The sequence below is a fragment of the Alexandromys fortis genome, unplaced genomic scaffold, assembly GCF_014885135.2.
Source record: "Alexandromys fortis isolate MF-2015 unplaced genomic scaffold, M_Fortis_MF-2015_v1.1 scaffold_141, whole genome shotgun sequence".
Taxonomy (NCBI): domain Eukaryota; kingdom Metazoa; phylum Chordata; class Mammalia; order Rodentia; family Cricetidae; genus Alexandromys; species Alexandromys fortis.
Window position 1 is genome coordinate 1,008,636 of NW_026068060.1, and position 27,217 is coordinate 1,035,852.

Below are 27,217 nucleotides of genomic sequence, written 5' to 3' on the forward strand. Positions count from 1 at the left end.
AAGAAGAAAGGTGGAGTTACTAGTCAGACACAGAGGAAACAGGAGGTGCAAGATGGAAGAGGGGTAACGTCATGTGACAGAATGTAGATTACTATAAATGGGTTAATTTAAATTCTAAGAGCCAGCAGAGACGAGTCTAAGCTGAGGATGAGCTTTCATAATTAATAAGTTTCCATGTCATTATTTGGGAGCTGGCTGGTGGGACAGAGAAAGACTTGCTATACCTCAGTGAGAGGTCTCACATGGGGGTTCAAGAAGGACATGGGGTCAGATTGTTGGGGAGTAAGTCTATTAGAACAGTTATTCATGCCACAATCACACAGACAGCAGCATGGTGGGGCTCTGAGGAGAGTTCAGGCCCCAGCACCAGAAACAGACAGCACAACAGACTTTGAATATTGGGACCAGAGACTCCGTGGCAGAAGTGGGTTCTGTCTGGCGATGGAGCAGGGATGGGAGGTGGGGTGTTCACAGCACAAGCTGCAGCCAGCACATGGTGATGTCTGGTGGACCTGTGCAGTGTTGGGCAACAAAGTAGGGACTCAAGCAGTCACTGAGGCCTCCCGCAGCAGTTGACACCTAAGGCAGGTGCTGAACACAAGATGAGGTGTCCACCCAGCCCTACCTCTGGGGCCTCCAGGACATCCCCACCGGCTTCCACAGACCTGTCGAATGCAGCACACTCAAAACTGGACTCAGGACCTGCTCCCATCTGCTCTTCAACTTGTCTTTCCATCTCACCGTGACGGACACCGGAAAGCTATACTGTCTGTTACAAGGGTCTGTTAGGACCCTCCTGGCCGCTCGGACCCGGCCCCTCCTCCTACTGTGACTCGGACCCTGTCCATCTTATGCACTTTTCCACTGTGTCTCTGTCTCTGTGTCTGTTTTTGTCTCTCCTCTCTCTCAGGTCTTTGCTATGTGACTCATGTTGGCCTCAAGATTGATTTGTAGCCAAAGATGGCTCTGAACTCCTAATCCTCCCACCTCAGTCTCCAGGCTGCCCCAGGCGTTTCTGCACACACTGGTCTTTAACAGAAACCCATGGGAACACACACGATGCTGCAGTTCTAATTGTTCTCAGCTGAATGCCAGGTAGTTCGTGCCTTGCAATCTTTTTACCAAGTACAAGAGAAAGGGCTCAAGCCACACAGGTGCAACTTAAGGAGCTTTCGCCTTAGCAGGCCTCTGTCCCTCACGAGCCGCCACACCTCCGTCCTCAGGAGCAACACCTGGACCAAGAGATGGACCATTCTGGTATCCGTAAGCGCGGACACTAGGAAAACCTTCCTTATGCCTCTGTGCGTGCTGTGCACATGACTCTTGGTCACTGTTAATGTCCGGAGTAAAATGTCCCCAAGGCCTGCTGTGTGGAACACTGGGACCCCAGAAGGTGGCAGTATTTTGGGAGGCTTTCAGACAAGGGATCTGGCTGGGTGTGGGGTTATAGGGATGGGACTTCAGGGTTCCAGGCTCCCTCTGCTTCTGGCTTGTTGCTTGACTGTGCAGAGTCCCAGCTGCAGGCCCTCACTACTAGGACCCCTGCTTTATTCCGGGCCACGATGGGCAGTAGCCTCACAAACTCCAGAGTCACAAACTCTTCCTGCCTCAAGTCCCTTCTGTCACAGTGAGGAGAGAAGAAATGAGCGTAACTGTAAGAGGACGCTTGGTGTGCAAGAGGACGCTCTCTGTGCAAGAGCACGCTCACTGTGCAAGAGACGCTTGCTGTACAAGAGAACACTCGCTGCATGCTATTTCACCCTCTCCTTCAGGGCCAGCAACCCTGGAAGAGGCCCTCTGTCACCCCCATTTTATAGGTGAGGAAACTGAGACTTAGTGCAGACTCAGTTTCCCTAAATGTTTCCTGCTGGGCAGTGGAGGGGGCAGGATTTGAACTCAGGGCTTCCTGACCTCTGCATCCTTAACACATCCTCTAGTCTGGGGAAGAACTGGTTCTCCATGTGGGTGCCAGCTCTGCTCCGAAGGCAGGTTCTTTTGGGTGGCCGTGGTGCTGGGGGGGCGGTGAGGTAGAGTGTGAGGCAGAAGGCGTTTAAACACGGAATGGTTGAACAACTGGATAAAAAGCAGTGAGGCTTACATCATCTACTTAGATCATGGCTTGGAAGGAAGAAAGCTGTGGAGAAATCAACCATTTGAACTCCCCCTCTCTTCCCGCTGCCTGGCTGGGCCTCTGCAGCACATGACACTTGGCCTTTCTTTCAGCAGTACTTTCTTGTCTTTTACTGTGGTAGGGGGACATGGGAGGAGATGCTGTCTTTTACTGGGGTAGGGGGACATGGGAGTTATGAACACAGTGCAGGTGGGGAAGGCACCTCTCTGCCTTTGGGGAGATGTGCGAGATGGATCCAGGGCTCTGGCAGCTTCTCCTGGTTCACGCCTGAGGGGCTCTGAGTTGCTCCTCAGTGATTTATCGCGTTCTCTGCAAACTCATTTTTTCCTTCTGGGTCCACAGAAGAGCTGCTGTATTCCCAAACACATTTGCACCCTTAAAACTAACACATTCAGTCTTGTTGCCGCCGGTGGCTGCGAGCAGGCCCAGGCTTAGCTATTTTTGGGCTTGTTTCCAGGAAAATAATTTACTTTTCGTGGTGCGGTCTGTCAAGCCAGCGGAGTGATATTTTTCTCGTGACGCTGGACAAGTAAATCCTAAAAAAAGCCGAGGATTTAAAACCTTGCCAGCAGAGATGGCCCAGGGCCGGGCTTATTTTGTCGATTAAAATAAAGAGAAGCCCGAAGATCCGCATCCAGCTGGGTCTAGCGGGGTCCTCAGCAGGCAGGACCGTGGAGGAGGTGACAATCTCGACTCCGGCCGCACGCGAGACAGGGCAGCTGGGCGCGTTCTGGAGGCGGAGGCGGAGGATCAGAAGTTCAAGGTTGTTCTTGGCTACACAGCAAGTTTGGGGCCAGCAAGGGCTACACGAGACCCTGTTCCAAGCAATCGACTTTTAACAAGGAAAGACTATCTTCTGAGGGTTGAGGTTAGCCCCCTGTCCAGAGTCAGAAGTTTGCATAGTCTGCAGGAGGACGAGTCGGATTCAGCCCTGTGAGTTGGGTCACGTGATCTGCTCTGCTCCCTCACCTGAAGAGCAGGAAGAATAAACGGCCTCCTCTGGACTCTCGTGGGTAGAGTGAGGACAGCGGGCATGTGGAGACTCACAATGTGCCCAATACCTGGAATGCAGATAGCGTGACTGATGCTCCAGCAGTCACTTTGGAACGTGAGGCAAACTTGAGTTTGTTGATGGAAAAAAGCAGAAGGCTCCAGGGCTTTGAAGATGGAGGTATTCACTGATAGTGCTTTTCTGAACTTCCTTCAGGTGGAAATATGATCCGCTTACTGCCGGCCCAGGAGGTGCAGGGCCCGGGCTTGTAATACTTGTAATACGAACCATCGATTCCTTCAGTTTTTGTGTCTTCTAAAATTAGAAGACATAAGTGGTTTTTCGTTCATTGTGCCCGACACCTGGAAGAGGCAACTTCAGAGAGAAAGGGTTTGTCTGGTGCTCAGTTTTCCGAGGAGGCTGTCCAGGGAGGAGGAGAAGGCTCGCCGGGAGCTTGCTCGCCTCAGGGCAGGAGGCAGACTGGAGGTGAAGCCAAACTGAGCATTAAGCCTCAAGGCCTGCCCACCATCTTCCAATAAGGCTCCTCGCCCAAAGTTTTCAGCGATTTAAAGAGGGCTTCCTGAAGCCACCAGCACGGAGAGTCACAGCCCAGAGGATGTGGGGACAGAGCCACGTGAGCATCTAGACGGTGAGTGCAAGGGACCTGAGGCCTAACCGTGTCTGTAGAAAAAGGGAACAACATAGGGTGTGTGTGTGTGTGTGTGTGAGTGGTGTGTGTGTGTGTGTGTGAGAGTGTGTGTGTGTATTTGGTGTGTGTGTGTGAGAGTGTGTGTGGTGTGTGTGAGAGTGTGTGTGTGTGGGTGTGTGTTTGGTGTCTTATGACACACTTCCTCCAATCTGAAGCCTCTCTTGGGTTTCCGGCTCTCCACCAAGGTGCACAGGTTTTTCCATCTCCTGTATTAGTCCCAGCATGGACAAGGTTCTGCCTTCACACAGTGGCTCATGCAGGAGCATCACTGTGAGCTCCCAGATGAATCAGGCCCAAGGTTCCTCAGACAACTTGGCTCCTCCACGACAGGAGTGAGCTCCTGCCTTTGGCCACAGGCCCTGGTCCACTTTATTGCCTGCCCCTCACTCCATGGCCACTTTAACTCCTGGGTCATGTTTGGCTTCTGGTGACTCTGAGGCTTCTGTGGCTACCATGCCTACCCTGTACCAGCTGGGATCCCCATCACTCACATCTTCTTAACCACATTTTTTATAAATGGAATCCATAATTGGGGTCTGATGACACAGACCTGGTTTTTTTTTTTTCCTTTCAGTTTCTTGGGAGGCTGAGACAGGAGGACGGCAAGTTCAATGCCAGTGCGGGCAACTTATTTAGACTCTGTCTCAAGTGAAAAGTGAAAAGAAGACTGGGGTGTAGCTCAGTGGTAGAGCTCTTGCTTGGTGTGTGAGGTCCTGGGTTTAGTCCCCAGGACTGCCTACCGTTCAGAGTACACAAATCAGCACGGGGTAGTAAAACATGCCAGTACCACAGCATGTCTGTGGGAGTGGGTGCGGAATACTCTTCCCTTATTAGTTGACACGTCTCCTCTACTCGTAAGTAGAAGATTCCAGAAACAGAACTAGAGAAGGGGCCCTTCCCCTTCCTTCTGCTCATAGTCATTGCTCATTAGCACCCCAAGAACCAGACAGCTTGCTTCCTGGTTTCCCTGCCTAAGAGACTTCTAGATCATGTGTGCACTCAGACTTCTCTAAATGAAGGGTGTAGAAGGACTTTTCTTACCCACCTGTCAGTTCCCAAATAACGAGCAGAGAATTACTGTTATTATAAATGCTCAGCTGGTAGCTCAGGCTTGTTACTAATGAGCTCTTGGAACTTAAACTAACCCATTTCTATTCCTCTCCATTCTGTCACGTGGAGTTACCTCTTTTTCATCTTGCACCTCCTGTTCCCTCTCCGTGTCTCACCCGTGATTCCTCTCACTCTGCCCTTCTTTCCAGTGTCCTTAGTCTGGTTTTCCTCCTAATTCTATCCTGTCCAGCTGCTGGCCAGTCAGCTTCTTTACTAAACCAATCACAGCAGAATTCACACAGTGTAAAGATTATATATGCCCCATTTCCCCCTTTTTGTCTAAATGAAAAAGGAAGGTTTTAACTTTGACATAGTAAAAATTATATACAACAGAAACAGTTATTAAATAAGAATTACAGTTACAATATCCAGTGCATTTGTATTTGGCAAATTTAAAGAAAATACTATTCATCTTATCTTTGCGAGTCTAAAATTTTATTCCTAATTTACCTTTTATCGTAGCTTAAAGGGAGACTTTAAGTCTAATTATTGAGTCTTTAACTCTACCAAACACCCTAGAGGGGTGTAATGTTACCTAACGATAAGGACATCTGGCTCCTTGGACAGTCACACAAAGTTTTTCTGTAACATTGGGGCATCCATCTTTTCCCTACAGGCTTAGTATATCTGACAGACATTTTTGAGAAGCAGGGAATTTTGAAAGATTGTCCTACCTTGTTTTGGCAAAGTTTAGCAGCCACTTTTTATTATTGCATCCTGCTAGACCAGTTTGGACAGTATATTGTCAGCAACTGAGGTAAGGGAAGTTTTTTGCTCAAATGGTTAGCTTTTGCCATAAGGAAAGCAAACTCCATGTGGAGGCTCTTTGATGCCTGCCATCCTGTTTTTGAAGTAAATTGGTTCTGTCAGGAGCAGACATGTATCACTGTCATGAGAAGCCTTAGGTGTTTAAATATATTAAATGCCATATACTGTAGGTCTTTGAGGTATTTACAGACCATTTATCTATCTAAATATATCTGTGTATGACCTTGAAAACATACCTAACATGACTATAAGTTTGACTTTTCATAGATGACTATTATTAATCTATAGTTCTTTATTATATATTATATTTTAAATGAGCTGCATAAACATAATACACTAAACAAGAATAGAAACATTGATATAGTATAACAAAATTAACTTTAAATTTGTATCAATAAACCAAAATCCATACTAATACAAAATATTTTGAGATTAATAGTTTTTTGGATTAAAGTAGATTCAATAATCCACTCTTTTATCTCATCATTTCTATATCATATTCCCTTTTTTCCTTTAGAAAGAGATCTTTGAATTTAACTCTTTTGTCTAGGTTTTTTTTTCTATGACCACTAACAACTTGTAACCACTCCCCCCCCAGGTAAAATGATAATAAACATCCATAATCCATCTTTTGGGAATGCAGATGTTGTCTTCTCTAGACTTCTTCCTGTTGTTTGGGGGTGCTGGCATCTTTGGGGGAACCTTGAGAAAATCAGGATAATTGTTAAGTCTTGCCTGGAGTAGTTTGTGAGGCTCGACCATCTCATCCAGCATCCTTGAAGCTGTTCTGGATGTAGAACTCAGAGGAAACTGCAACAGAGACATTTTGAGATGCTGATCACCTGGGCCATTTGTTTTCATCGGTGTCTGGTCTCCTTGTCTTGAAAATATATGAACTTTTGAAGTTAACATACATGTCTGCATTAATACAGCTATAGACTGTGTGTTGTACACAAGTCAGCCAAAGGTGATTTTTTTTTGTTTTGTGTTTGAGCAGGTAAAACATACATCACATATTTTCCTAGGTTTATTTCTTTATGTCTGTAGCCAAGATTTTTAAGGGGTCTCCCCAATTAAACCTGATCCATATCAACCTGGAATGAATCCATAGCTTTTCATTTCCTGTGAAAATAAAAACATAACCTCTTCCTCAAAGTACATAACATATTTTTGACTTCCATGTTGAAGTCAGGACACTTTAAGAATATACAGGCTGGTTTAACTCAGCAGTTTGATAACCCAATGTGTCTTAGCCACTGCTGTTCCTCCATCAGCAATCAGGAAATTCAAAGACAACACAATAACGTACAGAATACAGACTCCTTATGTGTGGCTTTCCCCCTTAACATTACTTTGTTCTTCCTTGAAAGACTTGACTTTATTGTGTTTAAACTACTTTGTCTTTGAGACAGAGTTTCTCTGTAGCTTTGGAGCCTGTTTTAGAACTTGCTCTATAGACCAGGCTGGCTTCAAACGCACAAAGATCTACCTACCTCAGCCTCCTGAGTGCTGCAATTAAAGGCAGTTTTTTAAAAATTATTTTTATTTTATGTCCATTGGTGTTTTGCCTCTATGTAGGTGGAGGCTATTTGTTCATTTCCTGGTCACCCAGACCTGAAATAATCACACAGAACCTGTATTAATTAAAAACACTGCTTGGCCTATTAGCTTAGGCTTCTTATTGACTAACTCTTACATCTTAAATTAACTATTATTTTATATTTTACCACAAGGTCCGTGGTTTACTGGTAAGCTTCCAGGGTGTCTGTCTCCTTCAGCAGCTACATGGCATCTCCCTGACTCTGCCTTCTTTCTAACATTCAGTTTAGTTTCCCCACCTAGCTCTATTCTGCCCTGCCACGGGACAAAGCAGCTTCTTTATTAACCAATGATAGTAAAACATATTCATAGCATACAGAGGGGAATCCCACACCACCTCCTCTTTTCTGTCTAAATAAAAAGGAAGGTTTTAACTTTATCATAGTAAAATTAAATATACAAAACAGGTATCGAGCAAGAATTATAGTTACAATATTTAGTCCATTTACAGTTGATAAATTAAGGAAAATACTCTATCATCTACAGAATGCTGCCCATAGAACATTTGGGGCTGATGGCCACCACCCACTTCAGGTCCAGATGCTTGTGTGCCCATTTGGGTTCAGGAGAAATGTAGCTGAGACCATTCCCATTGCTCAGGGCCCCCTGCCTGGGCAGGCTACAGGTTCAGCTTTGCTAGGAGTGCACAGGCAAGAGAGCATGGCTGATTCTGCTTTTGTTTCCACAAGAGATGAGAACCTATGGATTCCTTCCAGACTAATGTGGTTTGATCAAATGAAACCCCCCCTGAAGCAATGGCCCAGATGGTCCAATATCAATGACAGCTTCAGGACTGCTGGCTGAGGTGGACCTGCCACACAGGATACAGAATACAGAGCGTGACTAACAGCACACCCAATAAGCAGGAAATAGTCTAGAGGACAACACCCAAATTCCCAAATATTGTTTATAAATGTTTATTTACATTTAAAGAGGCATATGCTATAGAGATGAATACTTTGCATTGGTATGGATCTTGGTTTATTGATACAAATTCACGGTAAATTTTGTTATATGTATATTTCTGATCTTGACTGAGATATTGTGTTTGTGCAGTTTATTTAAAAATGTAATCTATAATTAAGAAATACAGGCTAATAGATAATCGTCTATAATAGTCAAGCTTGTAGTCATGTTAGTTGGGTTTTCTAGATGTACAGAGATATATTTCAGATGGATAGGTATTCTTCAAACCTTTCAAAGACTAACAGGATATGGCATTTTAAATATTTTAAGAAGTTAGAACTTTTCATGACAATGAGACACGTCTGTTCCTGGTAGCACCAATTACATCAAGAGGATGATGGGCATTGAAGATGCTCCTTATGGAGTTTGTTAGCCATTTGGGCAAGAAACTGCTCTTGCCTGGACTGCTTGATGGCATGCTGTATTCACTGGACATGCAGGACCCACAAAAACATGACTGCTAAACTTGCCTAACGGTGAGACAGTCCTTCAGGGTTCCTGCTTCATGAAAGAGTCTGCCAGACATTCTGCAGGATACAGAAGAAAGTGACTGGCAAACTGCCAATATAGTTGGAACTGTCTTTGAAATTTCCTGCTTCATGGAAAAGTCTGCCAGATACTACGGGCCTGTGGGCTGAAGATGGATGCTCCAATGTTACAAAAGAACTTTGGGTGACTGTCCAGACAGTGAGATGTCTCTGTCAATTCAAGAGTTTTGGAAGTTGCTCACAATGCATTTCTTGTTTACTTAGGTAATATTATATCCTTCTGGAGTCTTTGATGGAGTTGAAGAAAGGTAGATATAATTATAAAAGATAGATTAGATATAAAACTTTAGACTCATAGGATGGATTATAGAGTATTTTCCTTAATTTATCAACTGTAAATGGACTAAATATTGTAACTATAATTCTTGCTTGATACCTGTTTTGTATATTTAATTTTGCTATAATAAGGTTAAAACCTTCCTTTTTATTTAGACAGAAAAGAGGAGGTGGTGTGGGATTCCCCTCTGTATGCTATGAATATGTTTTATTATCATTGGTTAATAAAGAAGCTGCTTTGTCCCGTGGCAGGGCAGAATAGAGCTAGGCGGGAAAACTAAACTGAATGTTGGGAGAAAGAAGGCAGAGTCAGGGAGATGCCATGTAGCTGCTGAAGGAGACAGACACCCTGGAAGCTTACCAGTAAACCACGGACCTTGTGGTAAAATATAAAATAATAGTTAATTTAAGATGTAAGAGTTAGTTAATAAGAAGCCTAAGCTAATAGGCCAAGCAGTGTTTTTAATTAATACAGGTTCTGTGTGATTATTTCAGGTCTGGGTGACCAGGAAATGAAGAAGCAGTCTCCACCTACGCCACCATGTATGCCTGTGAGATACTCCCTGATCTTTGGAGTTATAGACAGTTGATAGCTACCATAAGGGTGCTGGGAATTTAACCCAGGTCCTCTGGAAGAGTAGTCATTGCTCTTAACAGCTGAGCCATCTCTCCAGCCTTAAACTATTTCTTTTATCTTTGACTGCCTGTACCCTTTCTCTTCTCTCTCCCAAGTCTGTGTCAGTCACTGCCAGTGTAACTGAGCTTAGTGCATGGCAGTTGGCAGCTGGATCCTCCCAAAGGCTGCTGTTGGGAGATGCATTTCTGTTGCAGCTAGCATGAAAGACATGAGATTAGGAAGCTGTGTTTGGCTCCATTTTGTGTGTTTTGAATCTTTGTTAATGCTTTCTCAGGTCTTATGTGGATGTAGGTGCCCACATTTAGGCACCATTTGTAGGTAGAGTTTTTGTCAGGACCACTGACTCCAAAATGAATGCACAGACTTAATATTAATTATAAATGATTGGCAGATAGCTCAGGCTTGTTATTAGCTAACTCTTATATTTTAAATTAACCCTTATTTCTTATCTACCCTCTGCCACATGGCAGTACCTTCTTTCAACACAGCATGTTCACCTTGCTTCTTTCTGCATCTCTTTAGACTCCTGAGACTCTGCCTTTCTTCTTCCCAGCATTCTCTCTGCCCTGAAAATTCTGCCTCGCTATTGGCTAATCAGCTTTCTATTAACAATGAAAGAAACACATTTTCACAGTGTACAGAAGGATTATTCCACAACATTTCCCCCTTTTTGCCAAACACGGTACCTGTAGAAAATGTATAGTTGTCAATCTGCTGTAATAATTCTCCATGCATGGCCCTGCAACACCCACTGCATTCCTGCAGCCCTGTGACACCCACTGCATTCCTGCAGCCTTGTGACACCTCATTGCACTCCTGCAACCCTGTGACACCCGCTGCATTCCGGCAGCCCTGTGACATCCCACTGCACTCCTGCAGCCCTGTGACACCCACTGCACACCTGCAGGCCCTGAACCACCCCACTGCATTCCTGCAGCCCTGTGACACCCATTGCACTCCTGCAGCCCTGCAGCACCCACTGTACTCCTGCAGCCCTAGTACTGGAATACATGCACATATGGCCTTGCTCAGGAAACCCTGCTGTGTTCTGTACTTGCTTTTAGTGGCTGGAGGCAACCCCAGCCAGGGCAAGAGGATGCTGGGAGTGAGTGTCCTGCTCCCAGCATCACTGAGACTGTCTGGGGTGTTCTGGCAGTCAGAGGGGCGCTTGTCTTCTGTGGGTTTGCAGGTGGGGAAAGACATGGGGTGGTTTCTTTACCTTTTTCTACATTTCCCCCAATTTTCCCAATCTATTTCCATAGCAACCCTAATAGGGATTGGGTTGCTAGAAAAGCATTCGTTTCTATAGAAACAATTTGTTCTATAAGAGAAACAATTTATTTGGTTATGTATGAAATCTAACATTAGGATTTGGGTCTTGTTGGTTGATTTTTTTTTAAGTTTTGGTCGGAAAGTATTTCTCAAACACCTACAAATGGATGTGGCATCTTCAGCCTCAAAAGCCATCCTGGGTATCCTATAGGTGCTAGATAGAGGGGCAAAGGCTTAGCCCCTGGAATCTTTACCAAGAATGTATAGTTTTACATTAAAACAAAAGTGTGGACCACTCTTGTGCTTGGATACAAGGGGCAAGATTCAGTGGTCTTGATTTCTAGTAGTTATCTGGGCATAGAAACTTGCTCTTTTCTTGATGTTTCTTTTAAGAACTGAGGAGTTTTGAAAGAATGAGTTAGGCAATTTGTCACAAACAACAAGAATACAACTCGAAACTGGGTAAGCCCCAAACCAGAAATAGCAAGGACATTAGGGTTCAGGCTTTAGGGTGTGGGTGGCTTTAGAGAAGGTTGGGTCCAGGGGCCGCCGTGATGATTCAGTCTGTCCTTCAATGTCTCTCTATTAGGCTGATGTCACGCTCCGGCAGGCTCTCCAGCGGCTTCAGGTTGTGCAGCCTTGTTCCTAGCTGTTTCAGGGCAGACTCTCTAAGAGTGTGGGAGCCTGAGTGACCGTTAGTACCAACCATTGACTTGACAGAATCCGGATAGCCAGGAGACAGGTACCTACGCATGCCAGCTCGGGGGAGTGGTTTGTCTTGATTACTTTAATTAATGTGGGAAATATTGCCTACTGTGCCTCACACCCTTGTCATGAGTTGGTTATGCCTGAAAGAAAAGGAGAAAGTGAGCTAAGCACTCATGTTCATCCCTCTCCACTGAGGACGGGGACTACAGTGTGGCCAGCATCCCTCTCCACTGAGGACAGTGACTACAATGTGGCCAGCATCCCTCTCTGCTGTACATGGTGACTACAATGTGACCAGCATTCCTCTCTACTGCAGATGGTGACACTACAATGTGGCCAGCATCCGGCTCTCACTGTGGATGGTGATGCTACAATGTGGCCAGCATCCCTCTCTCATTGTGGAGGGTGACTACAATGTAGCCAGCTGCTTTAAGCTCCTACTGCCTTTATATCCCTCCATGAAGTATTGCAAGCTGGGAACTGTGAGCCACAATAAACTCTTTCTCCCTTAAGTCAGTTTAGTTGGGTCTCCAGGCAACAGAAAAGCCACTGAGACAATCTGCCTGTTGTTCTAGAAAAAGCTATGGAAATGACAGAAGTAAATGAAGGGAGGAAGGATTGATTTTGGGTCACGGTTTCAGGGAATCACAGCCCTCATGGCAGGAAGGGCATGGCAGCCTGGACGCCTGCAGCAAGTGGCATAGAGATCTCCATTCTTGGCAAATGGGAACACAGAGAGCCTGGGCATGTCACAGCCTGTTCCTAGTTGCCTGCTTCTACCACCACATTCCAGAGGTTCCCTCTGCTCCTGGAACAAGGCCACCAGCTGGGAACTAAGTGTTCAAGCTCCTGCAGAGACCTTTCGAGCTCAAGCCCAACAGAGTGGATTTACTAGAGTCACGTGTCCACCCACGAGGACTGGGGAGGGATGAAATGAGCTGATTGGCCAGGTCCAGGCACTTCCTTTGGGTCAGAGGTGAGGTCAGCACTTCCTAGTCCCAGAAGACCGAGGTGAGACGGCAGAGAACACAGAGACCGTAGAACGGGGTGACGTGGTCCACGAACTGTGGGTTACTAACTGATTCCAGGGGATCCACTGGATCACATTCAGAAACAAGGTGGTGGAGGCACAGGAGATGGCTCAGACAATAAAGTGCTTGCTGTACAGGCATGAGTTCGAGTCCCAGAACTCACAGAAGTGATGGTTCATGCTCGTGATTCTGCTGGGGCTCACTGGTCAGCTTAGCATACCTGGTGAGCTCTAGGTTGGTGGGAAATCTTGTCTCAAGAAAGGGAAAGGAAAGGAAAGAAAGGCGAAACCAAAGTGGACAGCTACTGAGGATGACACCCGAGTTACACACACACACACACACACACACACACACACACGCGGGAAGGAGGGCTATTGGCTGCCATGCCCCAACTCTCAGGCTCGCTCTCCCAATCTCCTTATTTGCTAAATAACTTCCCACCAGCATAGCCTCCCTAACATTCTTCAAATAAGACTCTTCTTTTTCTTCATCTGAAGGGAGTTGGGAAAAAATAAAAAAGCAGAATCCATTTGCACGTCACCTAAAGTACTCTGTCTGCATCTTATCGCCTCTGCAGAGAGCAGCTGTGTAATGCTGGTCACCTCCGGCCTCACGGTGAGTCTTAGGGAAAGGCTATGAGGAATGGGGACAAAGAAAGATCACTGAGGGACACAGCCGAGGTCCGCTTTGCAATTGTCCTTTCATCCGGAAGTTCAGAGAGTTCCAGAAAATCACTTCAGCAGAAGTAGCAATAAACTGCCTCAGATATGTGTGTGCATTATATATGTATATGTTATATATATGTGTGTATTTTTGGGAAAAATTCTCCAAGATGATGGAAGGTGTGAATGATTTCAGGAGGGTGTTGGTGTGTGGCCAGTAATTTAAATGAACAGGATTTCCAGGGCTTATTAAGACTTTGAAATAGGAACGTTAAAATTCAGTGTTTTGGTTTGAATTCAACTTCTGTTACGGGGGCTTTCAGATTTTAAAAACCGCCTCGTTTTTCCTCGCCATTAGCTTGCAAAGATGCTTTAGACGTCTTAACCTGTCCTTAGGAATCTGTGCTCCATGTTAATGAGCGGAGCTAAAGGGTTTTGCAGAACTCACTTCCTTGTCACTCTTGTCCCTCAGGGTGGAGGCTGTCCTGTGGGGATCAGAGGGGATTGCTGGGAAATATCAGCAGGGACTGTGCACTTCTCAGGTGAACTCCGTGCTCTCGGGAGTACAGAGGGTAGGCTGTCCCTCAACAGGTGAGCGGTGTGGGCAGGGTAGTTACAGCACGTGCATCTGCACGCGTGCACACGAAGGTTAGAGTGCTGTTCTGTGATCGTTCCCAGCACTGGGAATGAAGGTGACATTTGCCTGAGGGCTCCAGGTGACTCGGGTGTCCTCCCTCAGGAGACACCAGGGCAGCAGTGTGGTGTCTCCTGTGCTTGGACAATAATTGTAACATAGAGCTTGGAACTTGATTTTATTCTGTAGCTTTTTTTTTTTTTTTAATGAGACCCTGTCCTCAACTGCTTTTGTAATAGAAGATGACCTTGAACTTCTGACCCTCCCATTTCCACATTCTGCATTCTGAGATTCCAGGCGTGCACCGCTGTACTGGGATGAAACCCAGGGCTTTGGGTGTGCTGGGAAAGCATTCTACCAGCTGAGCCACACCCCCAGCCCTGCTGTGATTGTCACTTGTAGCCAAATCCCAAAGAGTCCCACACTGCTTGCTGGTCTACACCTGATCCTCTGGTGGAGTCTCTGGGCAGCTTCTTCATTTTGGCTCTGCTGGGAAGGGGTCTTCCCCCTTGGACTTCTGGGCAATCCTGGGAAGTATGCCCCCTGAGAAGGGTGCAACCCAAACAGCAACTCTCTGAACCACGTGCTTGGCCCTGCCGGTGCCCTAACCTTGTGAGGATCAGACTGGGAGGGGGCAGCAGAAGAAAGCAAATGTAGAGTCTCAGGCAAACTCGGCTCTGAGATCAGGAAAGGCGGCCTCAGGGCTCCCATCTGTCCCATCCCCTGGAATCATTTGCCCCAAGGGGATCAGGAGTGAATTCGGTGGTGTTTTTATTTATTGGCTAAGCCCCAAAGGCAGTCATGTTTCTCTTAGCACAGCTTGTAGTGGAGTTTGCAGATAAGGAGGGGCCATGCTAAGGGATGGGGTGGGACTCACTTGTTTACATACATGCTTGCTTAGCATGTACGAAGCCCTGGGCTCCATTTCCACCACCACATAAACCAGGTGTGGGGTGAATACCTGTAATCAACACTGGTGAGGTGGAGGCAGGAGGCTCAGAAGTTCAAGGTCATCCTTGGCTGTAGAGCTTGTTTGAGGCCAGTCTGGGTTACATGAGACCCTGTCTCAGCGAGAGGAGACGCTCTGGAGCTTTTAATCCCATTTCACTGTTGCTCTCATGTCAAGTATCAGAGGGAGAAGGGAGCAGGTGGCTTTGAGATCTGGAGATCTGCAGAGCAGGTAGTCTGTAGCAGGCAGCTACTGCTGTGTAACAAATAGCTCCAAACCTAGCAACTTCAAACAATACCCTTTTACCATTGATTGGCGATATGAAACCCATAGCATTATGATGTAAATCTCAGATATACATAATACTCTTCATGTGTTAGAAATATCAGCACTATAGGGCATTGTAAAAAATGAGAACTAGAACAAAACTGTTTTTTATGATTCCTTTTGAGTTGGTGGGTGATTCTGGCAATCATGCCAACTTTGGATGCTCCCACCTTTGGTCAGCTGCAGGTCCTCGCGTCCTCACGGGGGGCCCAGGAGGCTGCATCTGGGTGAAACTGACTTTTCCTTCACAGTTCCACATTTCTCGCAGTGGCTCAGAGGATGTAGTGTTCCAACTGCTCGGGAAGGGGAGGCTCCCAGCTGTTCAAACTGTTTTGACACACCAGTTCACACAGCCCTGTCTTCAGCACCCCATTTCTCTGATCAGAATTGTCGTAATGAACTTGTAAAGAGAAACGGTTTGTTTTGGTTCACGGTTGTGGGTGGAGGTTCTCATCTGTGACTGGGGGACCCATTGCTTGGAGCTGGTGGAAGGGCAGGGAGCCTACGGTGAGCCACCTGCCTCTCTCAGGGCCTTAGTCACCATTGTCACCACTGTGGTCATTACCCAAGAGGTCAGCTCAAAGGTGGAGAGGCTGATGTGGGCTCAGCTTCTTCATGGCGGTGGGACCGTGTGGTGGAAGAAAACTTACCATTTCATGATGACCAGGGGGCAGTGAGAAAGGGGGATAAGCGAGGGTCAGGGCAGGAAGAAGCCCCAAACCAGGTCCCACTTCCTCCAGCTAGGCCCACCCTTGCCTCCTGTCAATCATGCTATCACATCCTGAACCCACAAAGGGTTAGTCCCACTGAGTGGGCCATGTCGTCATGGACTTGGGGACGTCTTAGTTCAGTCAGTTGACAAGATTCCTCCACATTGCTGGGATGCAAGAGAGAGAGAGGAAGGTGGATGGTTTCCTGGTCCCTTCTCCAAGGACATGCCCAGTGACTGAGGCCACTCCCCAATTCCGTTTCATCTAGGACTACTCTGGGACCCAGCCTTCAACTCTGTGGGGATATCCCACCCCATGCTGTTGTCTGGTGTAGGCTTGTGCATGGGGGCGGGGCGGCAATGGGGTTCTCTGTCAAGGCCAGGGGTGAAAGTCATTGGTTACATAGCTCATGATTCACACATACACACACGCACATCCACCATAAAATGTTTTTGAGTGACTAGGTGGGAACAGGAGAATGGAGGGGTCAGGGGGGAGGGTTATAAGGCATGAGTGAGCTCAGAATACATTATATATTTGTAAAAACGCCACATTGAAGCTCATGTATAATTAAAATATTTTAATAAAATAGTAAAAACAACTTAGTTCTTAATAAATGCACATATTTATGGAGTAAAGTATAATATTTCAGTAATGTAAAGTATTCGTTAGGATCAAATCAGGATAAGTAAGCCCTGCTCCAGTACGGATCATGCTTCGTGTTGAGTTCAAAATCCTGTTTTGTTTTCCTAGCTGTTTTGAAACATACAAAGAATTGCTAAACACGATGAGCTGCTGTGCGGGACTCAGCCCCCCTAACTGCATGCGTGCATCCACGTTTGTATGTGGGGACCAGAAGCCAATGCCAGGTGTCCTTCTCAGGTGTTCTCCGTCTTGTTTTTGAGACTGGGTCTCTCAGTGAGTCAGGAGCTTGCGGACTCAGCAAAGTTGGCTAGCCAGTCCCAGGGTCCCCAGCCCTAGGATTGCCAGTGCCCACCATTCGACCTGGCTTATTTTTCAGTGGGTTCTGGGGATCGAACTCAGATCTTTGTACTTGCAGAACCATGACCTTCCTGACGGAGTTGTCCCGGCTCCTAACTGTGCTTCTGTGCTTACAGTCTCTGTGTCCCCTTCTCTCTGGTCTGTAACTATTGTTTTTTCTACTTCCAAGTCAGCTCACATTCTAGACATGGTGACGGTATATAGTGTTTGTCTTATTTCATTAAACAAAATACCCCACACGCTCACTACAATGTCACAAACTACAGGAGTCCATTCTTTTTTGTGGCCGAGTGATATTTCACTGAGTGTCATGTATGCCGTATTTCCATCCACTCGTCTGCTGGGTGTCCATCCACTGACACCCAGCTTCTGTTTCGCGCCTACTCTGCGTAGCAACGCCACCTACCCCCAGTTATGGCATTGCTGCCCTGGGTCACCCAGAATTCCTTTTTCTTTTTTTCTGAGGCAGAGTGTAGCCCAGGTTATGCCTGAACCTACAATCCTCCTGCCTCAGCTTCTCGAGTGCTGGGATAACAGGCGTGTGTCATCATGTCCTGTTTTTCTCAGCTTCAGAGAAAGCTCTACCCTGTCCTGCCACCAGCTCCTGATTCCGCCCCAGAGTTGGAGTTTGTCAACTGAGAACAGGCAGGACTCTGCAGCCATTCATCCTCTCCCTGGTTCATTCATGAGACGTTCTCAACTTTTCTCTAACGCACCATTCTGACAGCACTGGGCTGTCAGATGCGACTTTGAAGTTTCCCTTGCTTGGAGATCAACACCCACTCACTCTCTACCTCCGGATCATCTCCACGTGGAAACTGCGAAAAGCTTTCGCCTACACCACAGGGCTCTTGGCTCCGTGGAATTGCAGTCTGTGGGACGAGGGGGGAACTGTCCCCCCCAGAGTCCACAGGGGTAGTGACTTCACATTGCCATGGAGATGCCGGCTATCTTGAAATATACGCCACTCGCCACCCACACTTGGGGCTACTGCCTTCTAAGTTAAAAGGGCCTGGCTAGAACTCAGAGGTCTGTGGTCCGCTGGGCCCTTGTGTTCCTCCCTTGAGAGACGCTTCAATTGTCTTTGACATCAGTAACAGTTTCACAGATTCAGTTTCTGTTTGATTTTGATGGATGGAAAAGCTCATTGTAAAGCCTCAAGTGCCAGGAAAATGGCAGTTTCTTTTCAGTGTGTGCAGGCGAGGTACCCAAATGCAGTTAGCGGTTCTGTTGGGAAGCAGAAAGAGCCCACGCGCTAGAATTAGGCGTTTCCCTGGTGTAAATACTTTCATTGTGGCCAGCTTTGACCCTGGCTGCCTCTGTGATTTAATAACTTGCCAAGAGTCAGGATGGACTCAAAGCTGTAATCTCAGTACTCCTGGGGCTGAGCAGGAAGGGTGCCACAAGTTCAAGGCCAGCCTGGACTACGTCAGGAGTTCAAATCTAACCTTGGCTCAAGTGTGAGCCTTTGTCTCAACCCCTCCCCCAATCAATCAGTAACTTCCTTCAGCAGCAGGTCTTTGCTCACACTCAGATCCAGCTCCTGTTTGCCCATCAAACCTCCTGGGTTTACCCCAGCTCTGCCTCTGGCTGTCTCTAGGCTCCTGGGTGTCAGCTGCTCTCCCCTGTCTATTCCTAATCTAGGCAGTGGTGATGTAATAGCACAGACCTCTTCTAGACCAAAGTAAAGATTTGGTGAGAGAGTGCATGGGCAACATTTTGCACACAGCAAGTGCTCAATAAATGGCGGCTATTTCTCTCACACAGCGCGAGTCCACCGCCTGATGATACCAGGTTTACACAGACACTCTCACGGTGCTTACCCGGTTCTGCTGGGCCCCAGCCTACACGGTCCTGGCTGCCCTGGAACTCTCTCTGTAGATCAGGCTGGCCTGAGTTCATAGCGATCCTCCCACCTCTGGGAGCAAAGGTGTGCACCCCCGAGCCCAGCCGCCTTCTTTTATTTTCTTTTAAACGATGCTGAGGATGGAATCCAGGTAGAGGCGATGGGTCCGTTCTCTTCCTCTAACAGCCCTCCAGGCAGAGCTGCGGGTCCTCTGAACTTAGGTGCCTGGGACTGCCAGTCAGAACAAGACCAACCAGGAGCAACTGTTTGGCACTTACAGAGCAGGTCTCAGCTCACCTGGGGGACAGTGGGTGACAGAGCAACCCGATCAGAGCATAGTCTAATCAGCTCTCTGTTTAGACGTAGGGATGGAGACCTGAGCGCTTCCTGTCTGGAGGTTCAGCACCTGTCAAGATGCAAATCGCAGGCCACTCCTCTACCTTCCAGAACTTGCTGGGGCCCTCAGAGGTGTCTGGTGTGTACAGGCAAAGCAGGTAGTTTGGCAAAATCACATTGCTTCAGAATTTACGGTCGCCAGTACCTAAGCAGGGCCTGGTGGGTGAGGGTGGCCACGAGCTTCCTGCATGCCTTTTCTCCCTGCACCAATCCTGTTGGCATTTGGAAAGAATTTCAGCATCGTTCCAGTCAATTCCACGGCTCCACTACAGTGGGCCTACTGGGAGCCTCATTCCCAGGGCTCTAGAGACACATATTCAGACTTAAAGGGCAATTTCTGACCTTGTCCACAAAAGAAGATATTCCACTCTTTGGTAGGCCCCAGGGACTTTGCAGTAGGAGGAAGTCAATAGACTCTTATTAAATTCTCGAGCTTTAGCTGTAAAGGGGAGATCCAGAGCATAAACAGATGTGCCTGCTCCTGTGCCTGTGTTAAAGAGTCTGCAAGGTCAAACGACCGGACGTGGTGATTACGGGGAGTTAAAACGGAGCAGCCCAGAGCCAGATTATCTTAGGCTATTTTTAGTCCCTTTGAAAGCCATTCATTGCCTCCCTGTGTCAGATCTAACATCCCCGTGACTATCAAAAGGTTTTCAGTGTATTGTCAGGGGCTGGGGAGATGGCTCAGAGGGTAAGAGCGTTGGCTGTGCAAGCATGAGGACCTGGGTTTGAATCCCCAGAATCCTGTAAAGGCTGTTAGTATCCAGCGCCCCCTGGGAACCTGCCACAGTCACCCCTCACATATGACAAGCAGTTCCCTGACTGTATGCAGGTGCGAAGGTCCCTGTAAAAAACAAGATCCACCTTCTCCTGACACCTCCTCCCCTTCTTCTGAAGAGGCAGGCAGGTCTCTGCCTCTCTCCCTCTTTCCCCAGTCTCTCTCCATCTTTCTCTATCTCTCTGTCTCTGTCTCTCTCTTTCATTCTCTCTTTCCTTCCTATTTCCTTTATCTCAATAAACTCCATGTTCAGACTCTGTCTGTATAGCGCATTCTGTCCCCCGCTGAGGTTCTCACCCGCCAAGGTCTCACCCGTACCTTATCATAGCCAAGGCTGTGTGTGAAGGGTGTGCACTGGAGGTGCAGCTAGCACGTCTTGGGGGCTCATTGGCCAGCCAGCCGAGCTGAGACCCTGCCTCAGGGCACAGTGGTATATGGTGATAGAGGACATGATGTCTTCCTCGGGCCTCTACATGTGTGCACACAGGTGTGTGTACCCCCACACTCACACACAACACACACAAGAGACAGACACAGACAAACAGACACACAGACAGACAGACACACATACACACACAATGTACTCTCAACAAACTACTGGATTCCACCGATTCAAAAGCTAAGAATGTTGTCCACCTGGGACCAGAAGTATCTTGCCTCCCTCTAGCCCCCAGCAATATATTTGGTAAATGCCTTGATTTATGACTTTGTTATATAACCAATAAAAATCTCATGCAACCACTTCTGCAGTGGGACTTGGGATTTGAAGCAACCTGAACTATGTTTATAAACTTCTCATATTTGGCTCCAGAATAAGCTACCTCTTCTTCCCTTTGAGCTGGGATCTGTGTTTTCCTGTGGGCAGAACTGAGGCCTGTGGGTGTTTAATGTGTGCAATTGCGAATGACCCAGACTTCCCCACAGCAAGAGGGTTGGGGACATCACTGGCACTGTCAACCATCTCCTTCAGGGCAGGCCACCTCTGTGACTGGCAGGAGTGTCAGCTTTGACTCAGGGTGGCAAAGGGACCTAGAAGCTGCCTTGACCTCTGATGTAGAACTTAGTTTGGTGAATCAAACAGTCACCAGGTTCATCAGATCAGCTGTGCCTGCTTACAAGGTCCATCACGGGCGTGGTGGTGCTCAACTTTAATCTCAGCACTCAGGAGGCAGAGGGAAGCTGACCTCTGTGAGTTTGAGGCCAGCCTGGTCTACACACTGAGTTCCAGGACAGCTAGAGTTACATAGTGAGACCCTGTCTCAAAAAAAAAAAATCCTTACTAGGCTGTTTGAGGACTGTCGGCATTGTCTCATGGAAGGAGGGAGTGGGAAGGGCTATAGGCCCCTCACCTGAGATTCCACCATTTTTATGAAGTCTAGTCTAAATCTTGTGCCTCAGGGCACATAGACTGGGGAAGGTTGATGGGACCATCAATCACGTGGGTATAGGCTTACCATATGGCTGCTTGGGGGTCATCCATGTTCCAGCAAGTAACTCTCACCCGCTCCAGGGTGAACTGTGGTGGCATCTACTCTGCTCTGTTGGTGAGAACTTAGGAGAAGGGGACAGATGTTGCTTCTCTCTTCATAGGGAAGGGATTCTCTCAGCTCACTGGGGACTCGGCAGGATGAAGCATGGCCGCTTCTGTCTTCACTTTGGGTCTGTCCTCTTAACTTTGCTCAGGCTCATACTTGTCACACAGAGGTGTGGCCATTGCCAAGGAATTTGTCTAACCCAGCTCATCTCCTCTGGAAGCTGAAGGCGGAGAAGTAGGTTGTTGTCCTACACTGTATTCCTGTTGGGTTCCAGGAACAGCAGACCCTCACCTGAAGGCAGTACCTTTCTCAGATGGAGAAGCTGTACCCTCAAACAGGTTATCTTGAAGGACCCATATGGGGCCCATGATGATTAATGCTTACCTGTCCACTTTGGGAGACCTGTGCCCACAATGATGGACAGACTATACCTTTCCAGGACTGCAAAGTGCAGATCTGGCCCTGACTCAGTTCCTCCTCTACTTAAACGTAGCATTCATATCAGTACCTACAAACAAACTTGGGGTCACTGGGCCTGTTTCCTGAGGCACTGGTTGAGTCTCCTCTCTGTTTTTTATGATTACCCAACTGGTGGCTGGTCTAGCTTGTTGGGATGGCTGAAACTGAGGTGTTTGCCCTAGAACTCGGTTATAGTACCTGGGTTGGGATAACAATTATTATTATTCTGCATATGTGTGTACATGTAGGGGTTGGAGTCCAGCCTTGGGTGTCTTTCCTCAGCAGCCACTCACCTTGAGTTTTGAGACAAGGTCTCTTACTGGAATCTGGGACTTGCTAAATAGGCTGAGCTGGCAGGCCAGTGAGCCCCAGAGTTCTTCCAGCCTTGGCCTCCCAACTGCTGGGGTCACAAGCTAAGTCACCACACCCAGCTACTTCTGCTGTGTTTTCATCATCTTTGTGATTGTCATTATCGTGATGGCTGTCGTTATCTCCCTCTCCCTCCTACCATTCTTCTTTATCTTCTTCGAGACAGGGTTTCTCTGCGTAGCCCTGGCTGTCCTGGAACTTACTCTGTAGACCAAGCTGGCTATGAACTCAGGGATCTCCTGCCTCTGCCTCCTGAGTGCTGGGATTAAAGGTGGGGCCACCACTCTAGAATCATACCTGCTTCTCGTGTGGGTTCTGGGGATGGGACTCAGGTCCTCATGCTTCATGGCAAGGACTTTGTCTCTCCCTTTTTCTTTCCTGCCTGTTCTTTTCCTCCCCTCTTCTTCCCTCCCTTCCCCTCCCTTCCTTTTCTCTTTTCTCCTCTCCCTTCTACTTCCCTCCTCCCCCCTGAAGTTGGAAATATCAGACCCCGGGGCCTTGAGCATGCTGGGTGAACATTCTACCACTGACCTGCATCCCCAGCCACAGCCCTGGATTGTTTTTTGCCACACTGGCTTGTCCTGAACCTATTAGGGTGCTGATTGGCATCTGGGCATCCTCCGCAATGATTATACCCTCCTAAGATGACAATCCAATGTCTCAGACATTGTCAAGTCTGGAAGGCGTATCACCTGCACTTGGAGGATTTGAGGAGGTGGGAATGGTGGAAGGAAATGGTAGGATACTGAGAAACGGAACCAGGAAAGAAGTAGACAGAGAAAGGGCGAGGCAGAGCAGAAGGCCCCAGGCAGGGCAGAGCCCATGGCCTGGGCCAGGCTCTGGGTCCTATGCTGTAGAGGTGAGGGGTCCCTGAAATGCCCCCTTCTCCCTGTTCTCCCATCTGCAAACCAGACACCTGCATCACAGGATGTGCGGGGAAGAGCAATGTGGCTGCCTTTGGCGACAAGGAGAGCACAGATTTGCCTGGGACTAAGCTGTGAGTTGGGCCCATTTAGCCACTGTTCTCTGGGCCTGTGCAAAGATGTTCTGAGCTCGTCTGTCACTGCTGCTCGCTTATGGATTAGTAGAGGAGAATCCGGTGAAAGGCACGTTTTCACAGAGCTGGGACAAGGGTGGCATAAGCCCAGGCACAGGCGGCAGTACTGCAGAAGAGAACACCGTTTGGGACTTTTGACTGTGGGAGTCCCTGCACCACTCATGCCCCTTTTCTGCCCACAGTCCAGCTACAGCATGTTCTGGGAGCTGGGGACAAAGCAATGTGCGCGTCTCTGTCCACACACCAAGAAGAGAAACAGAGGTTTGTGTCCACCCCTCAAGTTCAGGTCAAGGGACTCATTTGTCCTGAGGGTTCCCTGAACTGCCCTTGCCCAGGTGGAGAAATATTTGGCATCATGCATAGCCCTGGAGGCTCAACCCCACCCCTAAGGCCACCAATCCATAGCAGTTACTCCTACTGTCCCAGCCAAGCCAGGTCTGCTCTTCGTCCTTGGTCACTCTTGGTTAGGCTGAGACCCTGTGGCCATCCTTGTCTGCGGCTTAGCCGTGGGTCAGGCTCAGAATGTGTTGGGAGGTCCAGAGGCTAAAGGAATGAGGCAGTGTTAGAGGGAGGCAGGCCAAAGAGGGATGCAAAAGCAGGCTCCCTGAGATGGAGTCTTCTTGTTTCCAGAAGACAGCCCGAGCAGAACCTGCAGGAAGACATGGGCCTGGGTAGCTAGCTAGGACAGCAGGGGAGGGCAGAGGGCCCCAGGAAGGCCCGTGGCATCTCCCAGCCACAGGCCTCTCCCATCCTAAATGTATAACGCTGATGTTTTTCTCTGGGCTTCCGTCTTTTCCAGTCTTCAGTTCTGTTTTGTGCCAGGGAAATGAACTCACAATCCCCTAGATAACCGCTGACACCTCCATTACAGGAACACCTGTCCCTGAGCACGGCGTGCCAGGACACATGGCTGGTTCTCATCTGTGAACTCTTGGGGCTTTGTTATAAGTTTCAGTTTTCTCTCTTCTTCTCTTACCATTCCCCTTCCCCTAGCGAAGGGTGGAGGATGGGGAGGTGACCAAACAAGGGTGACCTAGACTTTGTTGTTATTATTATTACTATTTTTATTAGTGTGTGTGTGTATGTGAGAGCAAGCATCTCATGGTGTATATGTGGAGGTCAAAGGACAACTTTGTGGAATTGGTTCTCTCCTTCCATCTTTATGTGGGTTCAGGAATTGAACTCAGGTCACCAGGCTTGTGTGGCAAGGACCATTACCTACTGAGCCATCTTGACAGACCCTAGACTTTAAATTGTCAAAAAGTGGTCTGGTAGACTCTACATGGTTTTGCAGTGAGGAGGAAGATTCAGTCTTCCAGGCTGTGGCCCTCAGGGAGCATTAGCTTACGGCATCCCTGGCATGGCCCTTTTCAGGTAGGAGGAATCCCTTTTGTGCCTGCTTTGGTGGCTTATTGAGACTTGGGGGAGCCTTGTGGCTATGCCAAGGGACCTTTTCTTTTCTGCTATGCCATCCTAACTCTGACACTTCCTCAACCTTGCCATTCCCCCTCCATCTTCAAGGTTGTCAAGGCAACAGTTTCCTGGGCAACCTGTTGACTTATTTGACTGCCAAGTTTGTATTATCCAGAGTGGGGAGCTGTAGTGGAGGGCTTAAAAAAATAATGTCGTCAAGGTAACCGCCAGCAGCCATTTAATTATAGTTTTAGGTAAAGATAAATTCTCTTTTGCAAATGTTACTGTATTTTTGGTTTGAGGAGGGGAGACTCACCCAGAGATGAACGTTCTCATAATTAGAAGCTTTCAGCCGTGGACAAGTCTGTAAGTTGGTTTCATTCAGGACTAATGCCTTTTCTAAGAGAAAGAAAGAAGGAAGTAGTGAAAACCAAGAGGAAGAATCTGCTGGGTATGATGGGGTTGGCTGGGGAGGCGTGCGAGGCAATGCCGCTGTCCGCGGCCATGGTGTCCTGAGACAGGTTCCCTCCAGGTTTGGCAGGCCTTGTGACATAGTGGTTATCCACTTGCTCTCTGAAGTCAGTCTAGCTGGATTCAGATCCCACCTCGGCAACTCCTCAGCTGTTGACCTTGGGCAAGCAGCTTAACTTGACTGTGAGTTCCCTCCTTGAACTTATAAAATGAGGCGGAGAAATGAGTGGTACTCCACCATGGGTGGTACCCCGCCACGAGTGGGCACGCTGTGCCATTCAGATAGGACTTAAGGGTGCTTTGATTCACACCCTGGGGTGGCACAGCTGGAGATCAGTCACCCTTGCAAAGCCAGGATTCTTCCCAAGTATTGTGCTCCTGCTCAGCTAGAGGCTGACACCCCAGCGGGCAGCCTGCTCCCCAGGAGTGGTCAGGACACTGCTGTGTAACTGCCCGATTATAACGACACCCACTTCCTGCGGGAGTCTAGAGTCCTGGCCACCTTTGGAGATATTACTGAACTTCATGCTCACTACAGTCCCAAGAGTTAGGGACAATTATCCTCCCCCATTTGACCGAGAAGGAAGTTGAACAGGGAAGAGGGAAAAACTACCTTCTTTCCTTCCTTCCTTCCTCCCTCCCTCCCTCCCTCCCTCCCTCCCTCCCTCCCTTCTTTCTTTCTTTCTTTCTTTCTTTCTTTCTTTCTTTCTTCCTTTCTTTCATTTTTTGAATGAGAAGAGGACCCTTGCAAGGACTTTGAGCTATCTCTGGGCTAGGTATAGGCTGGGTTGGCACTCGACACTTTCCTGTGTGGCAGCTTCACAGTAAACCAAACTGAAAATCAAACTGGGAGCTTGGGATTAATCTAGGTGTAGGGATGTGGTCCTCCAGCTCATGGGGTTCCATTCCAGAAGCTTTGGGGGACATACCCTCTAACTGCAGGGTCCTTGAATACTGAATGGGGCCTGTGATGTTCAAGAAATTTAGTTTTAGCCAGCATCCCTAAGGTAGGACCCTGGGATGAGGAGGAGCAGATGCATTGAGTAGGGGATGAATCCTAGCAACCATTTTGTAGACAACCAAGTAAAAGATGGCCCAATGTTCAGAGGGACAACTCAGACAGGGGCATCCTTCTGCTCCCAGGATTTGACGTCACCTGAGAGATTAAGGATGTTTCCAGGGGACATCTAGGTTTAAAGCGCTGTGATTTCAGGGCTGGAGAGATGGTTGGGGGGTAAAGTGGTTGGCATGCAGGCACGAGGACTAGAGTTTGGATCCCCAGGACCCGCATAAATGCCACACAGGCATGATGGCATGGCCTGCCCGTAATTCCAGCCTCACAGAGCAGAGATGGGGGTCCCCAGAGCAAGCTGGCAGCCAAGACTAGCTGTACGGATGAGCTTTGGGTTTGACTGAGTGTCGAAAGAGACAGAATAAAGATACAGAATGATTCTCAACATCAACTTGGGGCCACCACATGCACACATACATTCATGTGACCTACACACATGCAAAAACACGCATACACACTGCACACACTCATACACACAAATGAAGGGGGTGTCTATGATGTCATAAGGGGCACAGGAGTCACAAATTGCCATAGGGACCCAGGAGAGTGGGGCCACAGGCTGCTGTAATGATCATTCTGGAGCCAGAGCCAGCCCTTCCCTTAGTGATCTGGTTGAGTAATGGAATTCTTTGTCCCCAGTTTCCTCATTGGCAAGGTAAACAGTAACCACTACCAACTCAGGGTTGTTGTGAACATGACCAAGACGGTGTGACTTTTGCAAACCACTAGAAGCGCCATGGCAGTGAGCTGGATGAAAACATGGCTAGCCACTGTTGTGAGCCTTATGGCAC

The 27,217-nt window shown here is 47.9% G+C and overlaps 1 long non-coding RNA gene across 1 annotated transcript in view; it reads left to right on the top strand.

Annotated features, from left to right (window-relative positions):
• Window positions 1-2,663: 2,663 nt before the first annotated feature.
• LOC126487432 (uncharacterized) overlaps window positions 2,664-27,217 on the top strand; it is a 169,835-nt gene continuing 145,281 nt past the window's right edge. The window contains exon 1 of the long non-coding RNA XR_007588380.1: window positions 2,664-3,771. This is a non-coding gene — a long non-coding RNA (uncharacterized lncRNA). The remainder of the gene's footprint in view (window positions 3,772-27,217) is intronic.